Below are 19,126 nucleotides of genomic sequence, written 5' to 3' on the forward strand. Positions count from 1 at the left end.
TTTGAAAAGGAAAAAACTTGTGTTTGGGAACAGGAAGGAAGTAAACCCAGCTTAGGCGTGAAAATAGGAAAATCTCACCGAAACTCAACCTCACTTGCTGATTCTCCTGTGCCTACATATCGTGTGCGTAACTAGATACATAGCTGTACATATATGATGGTAGTGCTGCAGGAGCCATATCTGGCCCACAGGTGGGCACCCTTCTCCCCCCATGCTCGGAGACTGATGGAACCTGGCAGTGACCCTTGCTGCATTAGCTCGCGCCAGCCCTGCTCCTTCCATTCGCTTTTTGTTTTTTGCCACTACAATTAGCCAGGGCAGCAGCAGGGGTGGGCAAGAGGAAAAGCCAGCTGCTACGGAAGGGAGGCGCTTTCCATACCGTTCTGAAAGGCCGGTGAGCTGCTTGTAGCATTTGCAGGTCTCTGCCTATTGTGCTGTCGAGCACATCTGAGCAGATGCGTTCAGGCGCTGGGCTTTTATTGTGAGCCGTTTCAATGGCAAACGAAGGAGGAAGGACATGGGAGCGGTGGAGAGGGAGGAGAGATGAGATACAGCGGGGGGGGGGGGCGGAATTGCATGCCAAAGAAAGCGAGGCGGAGAGGAGGCTTCGGAGGCAATCAAGGACTCCTTGTTGCTATTACTCGGGTTCTTGGAAAGAAGCGTCCCTCCCGCGGCATGGCCGCCCCCATACCTGTGACTCTGCTGTAGCGCTCGGAGGCTCGGTTCTCTCTCTATCGCTGGCACCAGCCGGGCTTCTTTGTCATTACTGGCTGCGATCACAGAGGTAGCAGCCAGCACGCCCGGTGCAGAGAGATTACTGCCTTCTCCTTCTCCTCCTCCTCCCTTTGACTGACTCGCTTTGCTAAGATGAGGTGTGGAGCTAGGTAGCTGTTTTCTTTCCTCTTGTAAGGGCAAGGCAGGTGCCACGTTTGTAGGGTCAGGGCCAAATGGCGGCAGGATCGGGCCTAGAGTGAGATCCAGCCCAGGGCAGAGGCAAAGCAGGGTCAAGCCCAAGAGAACCCGGGCAGCAAGATGGTGTCAAGGAGCGGGGGCAGCTGGACCTGAACACAGACCTCCAGCACATATGAAGCGGTCTTCTACGGAGTCAAAGCACTGGTCTACCTAGCCCAGCATCGCCCCCTCTGGCTGGCAGTGAGTCTCCAAGGCCTAAGCAGAGGTCTTGTGCAGCCCAACTCCTAGAGACCAGAGCATGAACTCTGCCATTGGGTTACAAGCTCAGACAAGGCTGCATACCTGAGACATTGGTGTCAGCTAAGGAAGCTGCAGATTCCACTGCAGCAAGCTGTCAGGGTGGAAACTGAGCCCATAGAGCCCCAGCGCAGTTCTGATTCTGAGAGGAACAGCAGTCCATGGGAGAGGAGCTCGCTCATCTCTCACAAGCACAGCAGCTGGCAGAGATTCCTCCTGCCAGCATTCCTGGGATAGATAGTGACCCTGGCAGGGAGAGAGCGCTGGAGGGGGGCTTGCTGGATGCTCGGCGCAGACGCAGGAAGCGACGACAGATGGAGGACGCAGAAAGGAGGCGTACCGCTCATTTGGCACGCAAACAACGGTCGCGTCTCGAGGACCCAAGGGAAAGAGGGAGGATCTCTCCCTAGCCCACAAGTTCAGGGTCTTCCCGTGGTTCTCCTTCAAACGGGGACCAACTGCCTTACCCGGAGCTTAGGCTACTCTGCTATCTTCCCCCAGTGCTGTTCCTTGCTTTGGCACTAGCGACTAGCATTCCGAAAGAGTCATAAAGGAATAAAGTCTCGGAAAGAATTCCTCGTCGTCTGCGTCCTGAGTTGGCTATTGGTGGGGACTGCAAGAGGCAGCTAGGGCGCTCCTGACACAAGCAGAACACACTGCTCTGTGGTCGCCAGGCAAAAGAGGCAGAAAGAACGTCAGGCGTCTAGTATTTATAGCCAGCCTGGCCAATCCAGAGGCTTTGTACTGTCGACCAGTCACAGGGCCCAACGTTGCACCCCACAATTCTCTTCTGTCCCTCTTGGCCTGAGCAAACACACTCTATGGTTCCCTACTAGACCAGGACTCTGATGGGCACCAAGGCATCCAGTTCATGCCCTGGAGACCCCAAAGGACAAGATGGCAGCTGGCAAACGACTGGGGACCCGAATGCCTGGCTGACAGCAGCCTCAAGGGCAGGGGAAGGGGAAGCCAACGCGGAGGACAAGGAGGCATCCTGTGAGCCTCAGGAGCTTTCTGCGAGGCAAACGAGCTGCTCTTGGCAAGGGCCGTTGACCCGCCTGTCAGCAGCTGCTTCATTCTGCGGGGCTGGCCGGGCCTAAGATGGCGATGAGTGGAACCGCTTGGTCCAGCTCCAAAACTGATTTGGCAGAGCTGAGAATACATTTGTCTTGCCCTGCCAAAGCTTCAGAATGGGTTACAGAATCTGGAATGGATTCAGCCATCCAAGTCCGGGACTGTTCGGAGAGGCCCACTGTGGATGGGGACGGCCTTGGGATGCGCTAGTCCTCGCCTTGCAAGCAGAGAGGCCTTGGGTGTGGCGCAGAATCAGCCGTGTTGTTGGCCACGCCAAAGGCCTTGTAGGATACCAGGGTGCCCAGTTACACATGGAGAAAAAAAGAGGACGTGTGTTGTCCCCCGCCCCCAAAAAGAGGAGAAAGAGGACACAGGGTTCCACCAAACCGGCATGTGCTAATTGCTATGTATGGATGCAAATTCAGAAATAATTAGTTTAAACAGGAATACCATACATCTCACCACTGTGGGGATGACCGTGACCACTGTGACTGCTCGGTCTGCTGACCGGGTGCTGCTAACTCTGGGGGGGCAGCAACGTCCAAGCCCTTGCTCTCGCTTCTTACGGTTCTTTACCTTTAAACCGGACTTGGACCGGGCAGGCCTTTAACTGGGCACATTCAACTTGGGGACTGTCCTCTGACAGACCTTCAAATAGGGGACTGCTCTCTGTAAAGCAGGGCACCTGCCACCCTACAGGATACAAAGCATGCCTGGCCCCGTCGCGGGGGGAGACTTCCAGGCCTCAGTAGGCCCGAAGACTCCCTCCATCTTGCTCTCCTGACCAGGGTGACAGGGACTGACAGGGACGGGTTCCTCTGTGAGCAGCTCTCAGGGTGGGGAAACTCTGGAGTGCAACTGTCAGCTTCTCCGTGAAGAACCTTCTGCCCCGGGCTGGCTCGGTCCAGCCAGACGGGCCGTGGGAGCCTCCTGCTCAGCAAGGGTGTCCGAAGGGCTTCTGTTGCAGCTGAGCCTTGTTTGAACAGGGATCGAGCCCTCCAGATGTTGTTGGACTGCGATTCCCATGATCCCTGTCCATTGGCTGTGCTGATGGGAGCTGTAGTCCAGCAATGTCTGGAGGGCCACATGACCCCCACCCTTGCCGAACATCAACCTTTCCCAACCTGGGTGACCTCCTGATGCGTTGGACTATAAGTCCCGTCATATGCTGTCCGGCCAGCATATCGTGGCGGGGAGGAGGGGGGAGCAGCAGCTGGTGACCATAGTGGTGAGCAGGGAGGCTCACTGAGGGAGGGGGCCCAACAGACCTCCAAAACCTGGAGTCGGGACTCCTAACCACCAGCCTTTTAACTCGTCATTTCTTTCTCTCCCAAACTCTCCTCTCCTCTCTCTGCCTTACTGCCGCCTCTAGCTGCCTTTCGCAACGGACTTTTCCCACCCGTCACCCACTTCGTCGCCACCCACCCTTCCACCACATTCCCCTGCTGTCAGTCCCTCCTCCACGCACCCTTCAGTTATGCGCCGGCCCAGGCAACAGCGGTGGTGGGAAGGAGGAGCAGGAGGTGCCTCGGCCCGCTTGCTCCCTGGCGCTCTGCCTGTCCAGCCAGCAGGTGGGAGCCATGAGGAGGAGCGAGAGCAGGGGGGCCAAGGTGGGGAGAAGGTCAACTCACGGAGGGCGGGGGCAACTGAGGGTGCCTTGCCCAAGGGCCTCCCAAAACCTGAAGTGCAGATGACCTCTGGTATCTGAGACCCCTATATGCCAGTTGCTGGGCACCCGAGCAGGATGGTGCCACTGCACTCACATCCTGCTTGTGGGCTTTCCATGGGCATCTGGTTGGTCTCAGTGAGAACAGAACGCGGGACAAGTTCCACCTTTGCTCTGATCCAGCAGGGCTCCTCCTAGGTCCTCACAGCTGGAGAGACGGTTTGGTCTGACCCTGCAGGGCTGCTCTGATGTTCTTATCCCCTTTGCTGAGAGAAGTAAGCCTAAACCCTGCCCCGCTGAGACCCCATCTGCCTGTGCTGGTGGAACCCGAGAGCCGCCCGTCACCAAGGCGCAGGGCCGCGGCGATAATTCGATGCCGAGCTGGAGCCTGGTTGACGGCAGCAGGTCCCGACACGAGATGCTCCCCCTTGATCCAGGCAGGGCTCCCGGTGGAACGCCGCACGCCGGGGCTTGTCGTCCCCTGCGGGCTTTGGCAGACTGTGAAAGGAGAGGCCGGGAAAAGGCCGCGGTGCAGAGAGAGGCCTCCACCAGCCTGCAGCCCGCGCTTTGATTGGAGGGGAGACGCTTCCTTGCACTCTCAACACCTGCAGGAAGGGAAGAGGCTGCTTGGAAACAGGAGGGCGGCAGATGCTTGCCTGTGCCAGAGAGCTCTCGCAAAATGAACGCGTGGCTTGGGAAGATCCCAGCCACTCGTTTATATCTGGGAGCGGAGGCTCAGAAGGGGGCCGGGGGCGAGGGGGGGCACAGCCAAGCAGACCTCTTCCACTGCTGTTGGGCGAAATTCTAAATGGCCTCTTAGACCCGTCTGAACGGGGGAGGGGGAGAAACCCAACCAATCCTACGGTGCACCGCATAAATCTTAGCGCCAGGGCCTTCACGCCTCCGCGCTATTGATAAAGCGAAACAAGTCTTAAATGTTTAATGAGCAAATAAACCTGTTAAGAGGAGATGATTAACAGCCTGCCTCCGCTTGGCGTTTAAGGCGTCCCTGCTGCACCTTGGCGTTCTGTGCGTGCACCCATGGGGGGGGGTATTTTTTCCAGGGGGGAAGAAGCATGCAATGCGCACCCGCCGTGGTGCGCCGGCAAGAATGCTAACCACATATTTTTGCTCTGGAGCCGTACACATGCCATGCAAGGTTATGTTACTGAGCTGGGAGAGAGGCCTCCTGTTTTGTGAGGCTCAGGGAGGAAAGAGACCACACAGACGAGGAAGCGGACGGGACGGACGGGAGGTGCCAGCTGGCTTGTTAAGGAAATGGAGGCCCAAATGGAGGTGGAGGGAGGGAGGAGAAACCGGGGTTGGACACGACAGCCTTATAGGCCCTTCCAACCCGACTATTCTCTGATTGCTCTAGGAAACCTCTGCTCACCTGCCAGAGCATCCGAATTTGCCCTCGTTCTGCTCAGCTTCCGGGGCAGGCAGCAGGTTCTCAGCTGTGGCTGCTGATGCCCAGCAGCTGGAGGAAGGAAAGGGATCAGCCTGTCTCTGCACGCCTGCGCTGCCTGTCCACCCTTCTGGCCAGCCCAGAGGACGTCCGTCTTAACTGCCAGGGCCCAGCGGCTGGAAGAAAGGGGAAAGAGGAGCCCAGCTCTTCCCAGGGCTTCTGCAGCTGCCTGGGCTTTGCACCCTCCTTTCCCGCCAACTGAGCCGCCCCGCGTGCGTGCCAGGGCCCACAGCGGTGTGCTGCCTGCACGAGCCGATCCGGAGGCGTCAGAAAGGCAGTCAACAAAGCTGCTGCTGGAATCGCTCAAAGAAGAAACCATCCGAAGGGGACGCACCGAACCACAGCAGGAGACCATGAGACGTCCGGCACGCTCGTTTGCAGCGGCAACGGTTTCATTTTCAGGCCGAGACGTTTTCCCATTGGTGTGAGCTGCTTTTGAGACTCCATAAGAACCCCCCCCCAATAGCTATGCACGCACACGTCTGTGAACTCCGCACTCAAGATGTTGCTTGGCCTATAAGGAGGCTGATGCGTGGAGACGTGGCTCTGAAAGGAGGGCTGCTGTTTCGGCTCTGCCACAAACTGACTATGCAGCTGGGATTAAGTCTCTGAAACAGCCTTCCCTGGCCTGGTGGCCTCCAGACGTGTTGGACTACAACTCCCAGCATCCTGTGTAGTGCTGGGAGTTGTAGTCCAACACATCTGAAGGGCATCTGGCTGGAGAAGGCTCCTCTGAAGTGTACTGCTCTCATCTGATCCAGCATACTGTTTCCAACGGTGGTCGGCCTAGCAATCGGCATTCAGTGGTATACTGCCTATGAACACGGAGGTTCAATTTGGCTACCATGACCAATATTTATTTATTTATTTATTTACTTACTTACTTATTTATTGCATTTATATCCAGCGTTTTTTTCCTCTTGCGAGGAACCCACAGTGGCGTACATTATCCTCCTCCTCTCCATTTTATCCTCACAACAACAACCCTGTGAGGTGGGTTGGGCTGAGAATCTATGACTGGCCCAAAGTCACCCCCTGAGCTTCCATGGCCAAGTGGGGACTAGAACCTGGATCTCCTGGCTCCCAGTCCAACACTCTCGCCACTGCACCAGACTGGCTCTGTAGCAATAGCTAGAGACCTCTCTTCTCCCTCCATGAACTTGTGCAATCCCCTTAAAGCCACCTAGCCATTACAGCATGAAAGTAGCCATGTTAAAATAACTTATTTCAAGAAAATATGCAATGTAGGTGGTATTTTACAGAATAACACAAGCAGAAAAGACTGAAGTGGAATCTATCGTCACCCCGTGTCTTTAATGATGCCTTGCCACCTATGACATGAGCTGCTGGGTCCCTTCCCATTGTTAAAAGGCCTCTTAAGATACACATTTCAGAGACTGTATACTTGATAATTCTGATAATTCTGTAATCAAGTTTGCAGCCTTTTCTATAAATTTTCTCTTTTTAATTTTCTTCTGTTTATGTTTTGCAAGCTTGTTGAAGGTTGTCTTTGTACAGTGCCTAGCTATAATAATAATAATAATAATAATAATAATTCCAAATAGCTGCATCAGAAGGGGCTGCTATTTTTTACAGAAGATTTTGGTGATGACTTCTGGCTTCAACTGGTAAGTATCTGGATACGATGCAAGGAACTCTGGCTCATGAGAACAGCCTCTACTTGGCGTGCGGAAGGCCCCAGGTTCAATTTTCAGCATCTCCATTTTATTTGATTTTTTAAAGGTTCAGGTAGCAAGTGAAAGGAAAGGTTCTTATCTGCCTGAGCAGATCTGCGGAGTTCTGCTACCAGCCAAACAAAACTGGGCTAGATGCACAAATAGCCCATTTAGGTCAGGGATACCAAACCTCTTTCAGTCCAAGGGCCAAATCCAATTTCAGAGAAGCCTTCAGGGGCTGCATTCCTGTGGAAGGGGGGGGGGGATGAAAGAAAGGGACAGGGCCAAAGGCAAAGGGGCGGACAAAACAGCAGGGCAAAAATACCAACTAATTTTAGCTTCAAGCTCTCACTGCCAGTAACTAAGCCTTAGGAGAAGCATTTCAGCCATTTCAAACGTGGAAGACATTGCACAAAAGCTAGGAAGCCACCAAATGATGGGTGGTTCGGGGGAGGCAGCGGGAATCACCTGGGACTCAGCAGAGGGGTGCAGCCATCTGGAGAATCCCGGAGGGTCCTATGAGGACCCTAGGTATGCAGATTTGGCCTCCGAGCTTGAGGTTCAACATCCCTGCTTTAAACCTTTTATGAGAAAACATCAGTGCACAGATGCTATAATGACAGGCACCGTGGAGATATACATAACAGATATTCCTCAGGTGTTCGTTACACCTGGGGGATGCACTGCCCTCCATTTTCTGCTGAATGGGATTCTACCCCCCACCCACCGCTGCACCCCAACTCTGGAAAAGCAGATGTGTTACCTACAGCAGAGTGGATTTGTGGAGAGGTGAAGTGGACCAGCAGCAACAATAGCAACAGAACCAATGGAAAGAGGGCAGAGTTTCAGGAAGCTAGACAAGCCATTCTGCAAAATGTCTACACATTATTTAATGTATTTATTTATTACATTTCTATCCCAGCTTCCTTCCATCATGGAACTCAAGGGGGCTACATGTGATCCCAGGTGGTCTCCCCTCCAAGCCTTGACCAGATCCAGACCTGCATAGCTTCAGCAAGGTGGTTGCCTCATGTGCCTTCAGACCATGCCTATTTTCAATGAAGGATCACCAGAAAAGGAAGCTCCATTCCCCTGCAACTACTGCCAGCTGGTATAGCGGCTATAAGTGTGGACTTTGAGGCAAGAGGTTCTCCACCCCACCACCCTGCAGGATGGAGGGACCATAGTTCACATATTTGCATGCAGGAGGTCCTGGGTTTGATCCACAGCATCACCAGTTAAAAAGAGGATCAGGTCGTTGGTGATGGGGAAATATGATCTCTAGAAATCTGCTGCTTCCACAACCTGGTGCTCGCCCCCGATGTGTAGAACTACAACTCCCATCAACCCTTATGGTGATGGAGATATAGTTCTACACATCTAGCAGGCACCAGATTAGGGGAAGACTGGAGTATTCAATATTAAATGAGATGGGCAAATCATCTTCTCTGCAGTGGCCCCACACCCTTGGAACAAGCCGCCATCCGAGGTCCACCATGCTCTGTCATTGCAGGCTTTTAGGAAGGCCTTGAAAACGTATCATTTTACCGTGGCCTTCTCTCAATATGATTGCTATTGTTGCTGTTACTGGTGTTAACATTGCTGCTGGTTTTATTGTTGGCTTTTATTGTTGTTTCTATTGTTTTTATGTTTTTATCACTTTTAATATTTTACCTGCTTTTATGTATTTTATTGCTATAAGCCGCCTTGGGAGGGCTTCTGCCCTGAAAGGCGGCCAAGAAATATATATATATAAAAAAATGAAATCTGACTTGGACGACAGCAGCTTTCTACATTTCCTCTTGGAATCTTGCCTCCCTGACGTGGCAGTCTATGATCTTTCAGACCCCTGGCTGCAAAGAATACTTAAGCTGCCTCTTGGTGCAATTCAGGCTGAAATCAACACTTCCCATTCTTAGTCGCTTTCAGACATTCTATGAATGCTCAGGGATGGGGAGCAGAACCCTGTCCTGCCGTGCGTTCATCACTGAGTCCAAGAAGGACACCCGCAGGTACGACTGCATGGGCCCAGGGCTTGCTCTCTATGCATGGCTGGAGCCTTTCAAAAACTTCCCTTGATGGTGCAGAGAAGCAAGGCTAGCAAGCAGGCAGCTAACCTCCACCGCCAAAGGGCCGTTCACACATGCATGTGTGAATCATCACAGATCAAACAAGCAAACAAAACAGCCACTGGGACGTTGAGCAAAGAAGCCCTAGGGTATTAACCCCTCATGTTTCGGCACGGGTCTTTATCAAGGGAAAAGCTCTGGGAGACTTTTCTGGAGGATCCCCTCTCCCTTACTTCTTCCAAAGAAGACTGAAAGGCACTCTACCTTTCAAGGCATATGTGGGGCATTTAGCCCTCCCCTCCCGGTGGCTTCTCTACTCCAGCTGTCAGCCACTTCTCCCCCATAAGCACACACTTTCGGTAGCCAATGCCACGCTGGCTGGGAATGATGGGAGTGGCTGTCCAACTCACCTGGAGGGCACCAAGTTGAGGGAGGCTGTTCTATTCTGTTAGGTTTTCTTGGATTCCATAACCTCCGAGACACCTTCGGGGGGGGGGGGGGGCAGTGGTCGTTGCTTTGGTCCAAAGCAACCAATTTGGAGTCGTCAGCTCTCATGAGGTCAGCTCCTTGCTGAGAGCCTGCCTGGGTAACAGCCGTCTCTAACTGACAGGAGTTTTCCATTCTAGGCAAGGTTGCCTTTAATGTTCACTCATTATGCCATCCATGGTACGCCTCCCTGCCAGACGGGGATGGATACCGCAGTGCCCCACAAAGGATGAAAGGCCCCCGCGGTGGCCTTTCTTGATTGGCTTGACTAAGCACCACCATACAACCAGCCCACGGCTGCCCTGATGAGGACTGAGAGAGGCCAAGGCAGCAAGAGGTCAGCCAAAAGGGCAAGCTGGGGAATTCTAGTGGGCCTTCCTCCCCCTGCTTTGATATGAAAGTCAAAACTTTTGGAAAATGAAAGGGAAGACACCAGCTTGGCAAATTCCTCTGTTCAGCACAGGTTACTTAAGAGAGGAGGCAACATTGCATTCTGTGCGCTGTAGTTTATACAGGTTGCCCCTAGGGATGTGGAAATCGACAAAACTGGAGAGCATTGAGGGTCTCCGGGTTCCGCCTCGACACTCGGTCCAACTTGTGTCAGACAGAGAGCTTTCCCCCCCTCTTCTCGCATGAAAATTGCCAAGTTACTTGGGTGCACATTCAAAAGTATGCGGTCTTCTCCCACTGATTTAAAAGTGCACACAAACACGCTTTAATCAATGGGAGAAGACTTTTACAAAAGATGAGCATTTCTTCATGTGTAATTTTCTAATGTGCACATAGCCAGGAGACCTTTAGGGCCAGCAGAGGAGGCCTTGCTGGTCTTTCCAAAACAAACGGGAAGCCACTGTGAAATACCCAGACAGCAGGCCTTCTCAGTAGCATCACCCACCCTCTGGAAAACCTTCCCTTGTATAGTTTGGGAGGCAGAAAACGTGACATCTTTCAAACGCCTCCTGAAAACACATTTGTTCACCCAGGCTTTCCCTGGGCTTTAAGTAAATTCATTATGCTGCTCCATTTTACTGCACCTTGATTTTTTTTTACTGTAGTTGGAAGTGTTTCTAATGTGTTTTAATGCTGTGTTTTAATGTTGCATTTTTAATATTGTTTTTAATATTGTGAACCAGAGAGATTTTATTATATTCAGTGGTATATAGATGCCATAAATAAATAAATAAATAAATAAATAAATAAAGTGTGCATTTTTCTAATGCATTCCCTCCCACCCCCATCCGTGAATAGCAGCACAAGCTCAGGAACATGTGAGCTTTGACTGCAGACTGCACTTACGTTTGGGAGGTGCGAACGGGGTAAATTCTGGTCAGAACGAACTGAAACCAATTTCTCATGCAACCATAGTTGCGGCTGCATGGCTTCCGTTCCAAGTAACGGTCAGGCTTTTCTTCACACTTTTGCAGGGCAGACACTGCCCTGGTCTACACTTGCAAAAGCATTACGTGGGAATGAAATCCTGAGGCAGCAAACCGGAGAACGCAACTTTGTACTGCAGCTGTAGCAGCCACATTTTGGAACCCTTTCTCTTGTGTGTTGTTGTTTTAACTGTCCTGCAAGTGGAAACCTAGCACTTCGGGGAATAGCGTGGCATAGATCTCTCTCTTCCTTATGTGCTTGTTTTGTGCTCTGGAAAGCATTCAAAAATGACACCCTAAGGTGCAGCCTGAAGTGGTCCAGTCCACTTTTAACAGTTGTACCGCCTCATTCTGTTGGAATACAGAAGAGCTACTAATTTGGACCCTCATGTGCCTTTTGATAGGTGAGGCTTAAAATATTTTATGTTTTCAAGGAGCATCTTGAATCTGAAATCTGAATGTGAAAAGCGACTTCCTTCAAAATAAGATGGAGGAGGCAGAACAAAGGATCCATCTAGTCCAGCATTCTGGTGCCTACACTGGGAACCAGATTCCTCCAGGAACCTCAGAAGAAGGCTAGTCTCAAAAATGTGTTGGTATTTGTAAGAAAAAGTCTCAGCAAATAGACCAAGAACCAGATTTACGTCTCAGTGGAGCTAGAAAGGTGTAAGCGTGGAGAAGCTAGGACCCTGGGAAAACTCCCAACACTTCCTGTCCTCTCCTAAGGCTTAGTTACTGGCAGTAAGAACGTTCAGGCGCAACATGCTGATATTTCGGGTCCTGATCCTTTTGCCTTTTGCTCCACCCCTTCTGCCTTTGGCCTTGCTCACAACTGGAATGCAGCCTGAAAGCTTCTTCAAAATTGCATTCAGCCACCAGGTTAACGGAGGTCCGGCACCCCTGTTGTACTATATCTGCTTCCTTCAGAACATCGCGGATACCATGCATGAGCTCAGGAACCCCGATAACAACAAGGCTGTAAGGCAGGCCCATGTTATGACCTCCATATTGCAATATATGCGGAAGAGGGCTGAGAGGCTGCGGCCTGTGTGCGATCATTTAGCGAGGTTGTGGCGGGGGCGAGATTCGAACCGGGAACCTTCCAGCTCACACCCTCTGCCAATGTGCTAGACATGAGTCACAAGGACAGCTGGGGCTTCTCACGAGGAGGGGTGGGGAGTGTGGTCACTGGACCGTGGGCAGCTCGGGGAGAGGCGAGGCAGAATACCCCGAAGGCGTCTCGCCCCGATCAGCCGGCAGCAGATGGACCGTTTGTCCGGGTCATGAGGTTCGCAGTGGCGCACGCCAGCTTCTGCTGGCTATGCAGTCCTTTCCAGATTGGCCCAGACCGCTGGGAGGGGGCAGCAAGGAAACGTGCCGCCCAGCCGAGCCTCTGGCGAGGGCTGGGAAAAGGGGCGCCGCCCCCCCGCTCCGAGAGGCTGCGTCGGCTGCCCCAGCGCTGTGCCGACGGCGTTGCAGTCTAATCCGGGGCTTGTTCCAGCTCTGCCGCAGCTGGAGACAGCAGGTTTGTCGGCGGCATTTGCTGCCGAACGCCTGACATTGAACCCAGCCAGTCAGAACATCTCGCTGGCAGCAGGAGCGGCGGCACGGCTGAGACACCATCGGCGGGGGGGTGGGGGTGGGTGTCAACTCCAAAGTGCCAGCCAGACAGCTGCGGCCGCCGCCGCCGCCTTTTTTGTGCGTGTGTGCATTTGGGTGGGGGTGGGGAATGGGGGGGTGTTTGTCAATCAAACCGACTGCTCCCCCCGCCTTCCCCTTCTCACTGCAGGCCAACTGTTTCTGGTCCGGGAAGATAAGGGCTGGAGGCTGGCTAGATCTACGTGGCTTAGAATCTTGGACCTCGGAACTGGGGAAATGTCGAAAACAAGACACGTGTGTTGGTTGGTTCCATCCTCCTCTTCTCTCCCTCCCTCCTTCCTCAGTCTTTTCTTCTCCTCCTCCTCCTCCCGTTTCTCCCCCCCTTTTCCTCCTCATTCTCTCTCTCCTGATCTTTGCCTGGAGCTGCCTCCGCCTCACAGCAACCTTGCTATTTAATCTCCATCTCTCCCTCTGGACCCCACGAGGGCTCTGTCTCTTCCTTCTCTTCACACCGGCTGCCTAGAGAAAGATGTCCTGACACTGCGCGGGCCCCCCTCCCTTGCGCTGTTCCTCTGTTCCTAGCCAAAAGCGACGCTTCGCAGAATCACAGGGTCGGAAGGGGCCTATAAGGCCATCGAGTCCAACTGGAAGCTAGACTCCTTGGCACGAACGAATGCAAAGGCTGAATCCAGGAACACCGATCGGGCTCCAGTATGCGCCCCCCTTTGCCACCCCACCCAAAGGTGCCCCGGGCCCTAGGGTGGCCAGGTGTCCTACCTTACAGACGACAGTCTTTTGTTATGGAGAGCTGGCAGAGGACAGTTTGAAGAGGTCCCCAGTCGAAGCCTGGTTTAAAGTCAAAGACCCAGAAAGAGGGAGAGCGGAGCAGAGGCCTTGAAGTTGTCCATCCAGCACCCAGACGGCGGACCAAGCAGCACGCACACCTGGTCACAGTCTTCCCCACCGTGAGATTTCTGTTTAAATCAGGGGTGAGCAAATTATGGTCCTTCAGATGTTTTGGCCTACAAATCCCATCATTCCTCCTAGGAACATTGGAGGCTGCCTTATGCCGAGTCAGATCCTGGGTCCACCCAGCCCAGTAGCGTCGACACTGACTGGCAGCAGCGGCTCTCCGGGGTTTCAGGCAGGATTCTTTCCCAGCCTTCCTGGGAATCCAGGGAACTGAACCTGGGATCTTCTGCATACAAAGCACAGGCTCTAGCACAGAGGATTCCAGTCCTCATGGGGTTCTAGTCCTCATGGTTCTGAATAAAGGTCTGATTTAAAAAGGGGCATCGGAAGCTGCCATGCTGAGTCAGTCCCTTGGTCCGTCTAGCCCGGTGCTGTCTACACCGACTAGCAGCGATGGTTCTCCAGAGTTTCAGGCCAGAGTACTTCCAGCCGGGGAGCAAACCTGGGACTTTCTGCATTCCAAGCAGCTGCTCTACCCACTGAGCTATGGTCCTGCCTCGTGGGCTATACCCCTGATTTAAATTATAGTCATTATTTCTAAATTTGCACCTAGACATATACATCCGCATATGCAACTGTTATGCAAACTGGTGTCCTCTTTTTTGGTGATACGTCCGTGGCCACCCGACTCTGCCCGCTCCTCCCCATTCTCCATGGCGTGGGGAGGGCCCATGACTCCGTGGCAGAGCACATGGATTTGTATGCAGATGGGCCCAGGTAAAATTCTCGGCACTTTCACTTAAGAAGCTCTCCAGCAGCAGGAGTGAGGAAGGACCGAAATCTTGGGCAGCTTCTGGCACTGGCTTAGATGGGACCACAGTCTCCCTCAGTACAAGGCAACTTGAGACGTTCAGATGCATGCCCACCGCTTCCTTTCTCGTTTGATCCCTCAACGTACGATGAAGCTGCATGTCTGAGTCAGGAAGCATTCTGTTCAAGGGGATGAGAGAGACTATTTTTGCCGTTTGATCTGGGATGGCTCCTTCCCATCTGCACATCATCATCTGGGGAGGTGAATATGATCTGTGAACCGGCCCTGATAGTGGCGTGTTGAGTTCTTCTGGCAATGACGATTTAAGAAGGACAAGTTGGAACTGACTCACGGATCAAAGCTTTTATTTATTGCATTTATATCCCGCCTTTTTTCCTCTTGCAAGGAACCCAAGGTGGCTTACATTACCCTCCTCCTCTCTATTTTATCCTCACAACAACAACCCTGTGAGGTAGGCTGGGCTGAGAGTCTGTGATGGGCCCAAAGTCAGCCAGTGAGCTTCCATGGCCAAGTGGGGACTAGAACCTGGATCTCCCGGCTCCCAGTCCAACACTCTAGCCACTACACCACACTGGCTTTGCAAGACAGCCGGGGGGTGGGGTGTGCTCTGCAAGTGAGTTACCTAAGCCTTGCAGAAGCTGAGCTGTTGGATCTGTTGGATCAGAAGCTGAGCTACACAGAGCCACTTGCAAGACTTAGCTCCTTGCTAACCCTTCTGTTGCTAACCCTTCTGTTGCGGGGAACACCCAGATAATGCAGCCTTCAATGAGTCATATCATGCAAGTTTTGTTTTTAGAATACATTTAGTAATGAGATCTGCAAATATCCAATGCACTATAGTTTCCTTGGATTTGCCCTCATTATGGATCAAGTAGTGGAGACAGGAGTAGCTTACGTTTCTCTCTCTCTCTCTCTCTCTCCCCCTCTTTCGGGTGGGGGGACTTCCAAACACTGACAGGTATTCCAAGGACAGTTTGTTTGTTCTTTACAGATCACTACCATTTCTTGCTGTTCGGGCAACCGAGTGAGAGAATTCTTTGAAGACGTACAAATTGATTAGGATTTACCTGTCCTCTATGCTCACAACCATACAAAATTATGTGAGTACACAGAGGAAAAGCTCACACAATGTCATAGATTTGGGGGGGATGTTTCCCCTGCAGTCATTTGCGTGGCTGAAGAGGCAAGCCAATTTTCCATGTAAACTCAAAACTTCAGCATGTGCTGGAAACTAGAAAAAAAAATCTTGCTGTTTTCCCAGTATTATTGTTTTCGTGGTGATCTTGGGGCCACCTGACAACAGTTAGAGAACCACTAGTCCCAGTTAGAACGCATTGCTGACAAAGGATGTACAAATGGACACTAGGGGGGATGTGCAGAGTTTGCAACATCCGTTCTGTCTGTGCTTCATGGACTGTCAGGTGCCTTTTGTTCCATCGTCTGCTCATTGTCGGAATGGATTTTTTCCCCCGTTTCCCAAATTTCTGCAAATTCAAAGTTGCGAAACTGTGCAACCCCCCCCCCACCCCCCATGTGCATTTTCATGCTTTAGCCTATGGGAGAAAGGAGCATTTTCAGCCACTGCTTTTTCAGTTTATGTATTCTTCTACAACTAAATTTGCATAAAATTCCAGAAAGTAAAAAACAACAACAGCAACAACAACCACAGTCCGCAAGTCTGCAGAATCCATGGAACTCAGGAAAAACTGGTCCGCTGGAGAATCTGAGGTTCATATTCATAGAAATTCAAACTCATTTGATTCCATTGTGGATTACTCCCAACATCTCTAACCACTAGCCTGGATGGCTTTGGAAGAGAATTGGAGAAATTCATGGAGATGATGGAAGAGGAGGAGGAGGAGGAGGAAACCAACAACTATTAGTCATGAAGGCTATATGGAACCCCTAAATACCACTTGCTGGAGAACAATGGCAGGAGGGTAACTGTCTTCGAACCCTGTTTTGGGGCTACCTGGAGGTCCCTGGATGACCACTGTAGAAGTAGGAATCTGGACTAGCATCCCTAGATGAAGCTTTGGTCTGATTCAGCCTGGCTCTTCTTAGGAAGAAGTCTGTCAATTGCTATTAATAAATGCGTCTTGCAACAAAATGTTGCAGGATGGAGCACTCCATTCACTGTTCCAGTCAGCCGGCCATACCCTTTTCAAGGCTATTCTATTCCATTCTCCCTACCACTTGGTTTTCCACCCCTCCCAACTGGCAGTCAGCATTCTGTTGCCACTGAACAGGTTTTTTTTGGGGGGGGGGATTTAGGGTTCCCCCCCAAAGATCTTTTGTATGTCTGCAAACCCTGGGGTTCCTCTGAGCCTGCTAATACCTCCCTTGTGTGTATGTGGGTGGTGCCATTTTGGTTACATAAGCAATGGCACTCAATTACCTAAGCACTGGAAAGAGAGGGAATGACAAAAGCTAAAGGGAACTCCTGAATGCGGAGAGGCATCCTGCCCCTGAACCTCAGACGCTGGAGCTGAACAACAGCGGAGGAGCATCACTTTTGTGCCCTGCCTGAGGGCTTCCCGGGGACATCTGCTTGGCCACAGTGGAAGCAGGAAGCTGGATTAGAAGGAACTTTAGTCCGATCCAGCAGGGCTCGTCTCACATTCTTATGTTTGTGAAGAGAACCAAGCTAGGATATGAACACCATCAGGAAATGATGCTCCCTGCCCAAGGAAGCCACCTCTGTGACTCCAGACAGCCCCCTGCCCGCCATGCCTTCTGCTCCAGCTGCTTGCCACCCACCGCCCCCTCAGAGCTGCAAGAGGTGATCCTTGAGGCCGTGGCGTGGCTCTTCTCTCACCTCCTCTCCCTTTTCAAAACTGACAGGGCTTCAAGGAGTGGGAGGCGTCTCGCTCGAGGCCTCCTTGCTTGGTGGGCCAAATGTGACCCGTAGTCTGGAGGTTCCCCATCCCTGGGCTAGGCCTCGCATGGATTTGGACCCGGCCACCTGACAGAGAGCGCGGGACTGGATAAGGACCAAGGGGATCCGTCCTTTGATGGAAGATGCCCAAGGTGCCCTGCTCCAGCCTTCAGGAACAGAGGGGAAGCAGCTCTCTGGAGACTGGTGTCTAGAAAGGACAGGGCAGGGCAGTTCTCTCTCACTCAAAGGCCCTTCCAGAGCACTGGCTGAAAGGCCAAGATTCACTCAATTAATTTTGCTTTGTGGGAGGGGGCAAGAAAAGAAGCCTGTCTCTACTGCTGTTTCATGCCTTTGGTATAGATTTTCTCTGCTCGTCTCAAAGGGATAATAAAACCTGGTTTGTTCTTCTTTTTTCTTACTAAATAAAACAGAAGCTTCTCTGCCACTCCTCTCCACTCATGTCATCTGACTCTCTCCAAGCTGTTCTGTTTGCTGGGCAGAGATGCAAATTTAAAAAGAGGGAGACAGATGCCATAAAGGCTCAGGGAGCGGTGCGTCTCCTCTGAGCAATCGCTTCACGGAGAACAGCGCCTGAAGTGGGTGACACCGAGGGATTGTACCAAGGGCTCCGGTTGCGCCTGGAGCAGCAGGCCAGCCTACTGCGCAGAGGGGCCCGGCTCTAGAGAGCTCTGCAGCCGGCCGCAGCAGCATCCCAGCAGGACTATCCAGTCCGCTCAATTTCAAGCTGCTCGGCAACCGTGGCTGTTAAGGCCAGGAGGCCCAAAGGGCAAAGACTACCAGTCCCAGCAGGAAAGGTGCCATCTTGATTTTGGCAGCTTGAGCAGCTGCTGAAATCAAGGTGGCACGTTGCCTGCTGGGACTTGTAGTCTTCAGCATTCAGACCTACCCACACGAATACTGGGGGGAAAAAGATGGATGAATAGTCGAGTCCAATGCTGGCTTACTTGGGGGGGGGGACACGATTAAAGCAATAATAAAAATAACAACAAAGGTAAGAGAGACTGGCAGATATCATTTCACGTTAGCATTGATTTTCATCAGGAGTTATCGAGGGAATGGTTTGTCTCTTGCTTTTAAGGATGCTGAACAAACTGCAGTGTGTTCGAAAGAAGAACATGCGAAGAGCCCTACTGGATCAGGCTAAGGGTCCATCTAGTCCAGCATTTGGTTCACACAGTGGCCAACCAGCTGCCCATGGGAACCCCACAAGCAGGACATGAGTGCAACAGCACCCTCCTGCCCATGTTCCCCAGCAACTGGTGTACATAGGCTCACTGTCTCTGATTCTGGAGGTAGCAATAGCCATCAGGACTAGTAGCCATCGATAGTCTTCTCCTCCAGGAATTTGTCCAACCCCCTTTTAAAGTCCTCCAAATTAGTGGCCATCAGTACATCCTGTGGGCTAGACCTGGGCAGGGGGGAGGGAAGGATACTCCTGGGGGAGTGGCACAGGGTGTCGGTGCATGGTGCCACTGGGCAGAACCGTGAACGCCACAAATGGCCTGCCCTCCACCCACTAGGCTAGGCTGCTACTCTCAGGTACAGTGGAGGATGCAGTCCTCTTGCCAGTGATGAAGCAAGATTACGCTGCTGGTCCAGTTGGTTCTGTACATGGAATGGGAGGGAGCCATCTCGTCCTTCACCTCAGGCAGCAAAAGTCTTGGGCTGGCTCTGAACACTTGGCTCATCTTAAGCTGGAGTTGCTTAAACTGCATTCCAGAAATCTTGGGAGTCCTCGAAATCTGATCCTCAGTGAGATCGACAACAACAACGAGAGATGAGCTTCCATGACAGACAGCTGGACCGTCACGGTTGCTGCCCCTGCAATGTGCAGCTGCACAGGAATCCCGAGGGGTGCGC

At 52.3% G+C, this 19,126-nt stretch overlaps 1 protein-coding gene and 1 long non-coding RNA gene across 7 annotated transcripts in view; one reads left to right on the plus strand and one right to left on the minus strand.

The window, feature by feature from the left end:
* RAI1 (retinoic acid induced 1) overlaps positions 1-19,126 on the minus strand; it is a 211,641-nt gene that overhangs the window by 176,985 nt on the left and 15,530 nt on the right. For 3 of the 5 annotated variants that reach the window (XM_084818186.1, XM_084818183.1, XM_084818187.1), the window contains exon 1: positions 692-13,045. The exons of 1 other annotated variant lie outside the window; for it this stretch is intronic. The gene's annotated coding sequence lies outside the window, so the exon portion shown is untranslated. Of the gene's footprint in view, positions 1-691; positions 13,046-19,126 lie in introns of those variants that run through there. One more of the 5 variants, XM_084818185.1, reaches the window with a different exon arrangement.
* Positions 11,794-18,909, plus strand: LOC146336466 (uncharacterized). 2 transcript variants are annotated; one of them, XR_014785492.1, is made up of 2 exons: positions 11,794-12,549; positions 12,814-18,909. It is a non-coding gene; the product is annotated as an uncharacterized LOC146336466 (long non-coding RNA). The 2 variants fall into 2 exon arrangements; XR_014785493.1 differs by having other exon boundaries at positions 11,794-12,312.

Source organism: Heloderma suspectum, chromosome 12 (genome assembly GCF_057233095.1).
Source record: "Heloderma suspectum isolate Gila_16-S chromosome 12, 16-S_ref, whole genome shotgun sequence".
NCBI classification, from domain to species: Eukaryota; Metazoa; Chordata; class Lepidosauria; order Squamata; family Helodermatidae; genus Heloderma; species Heloderma suspectum.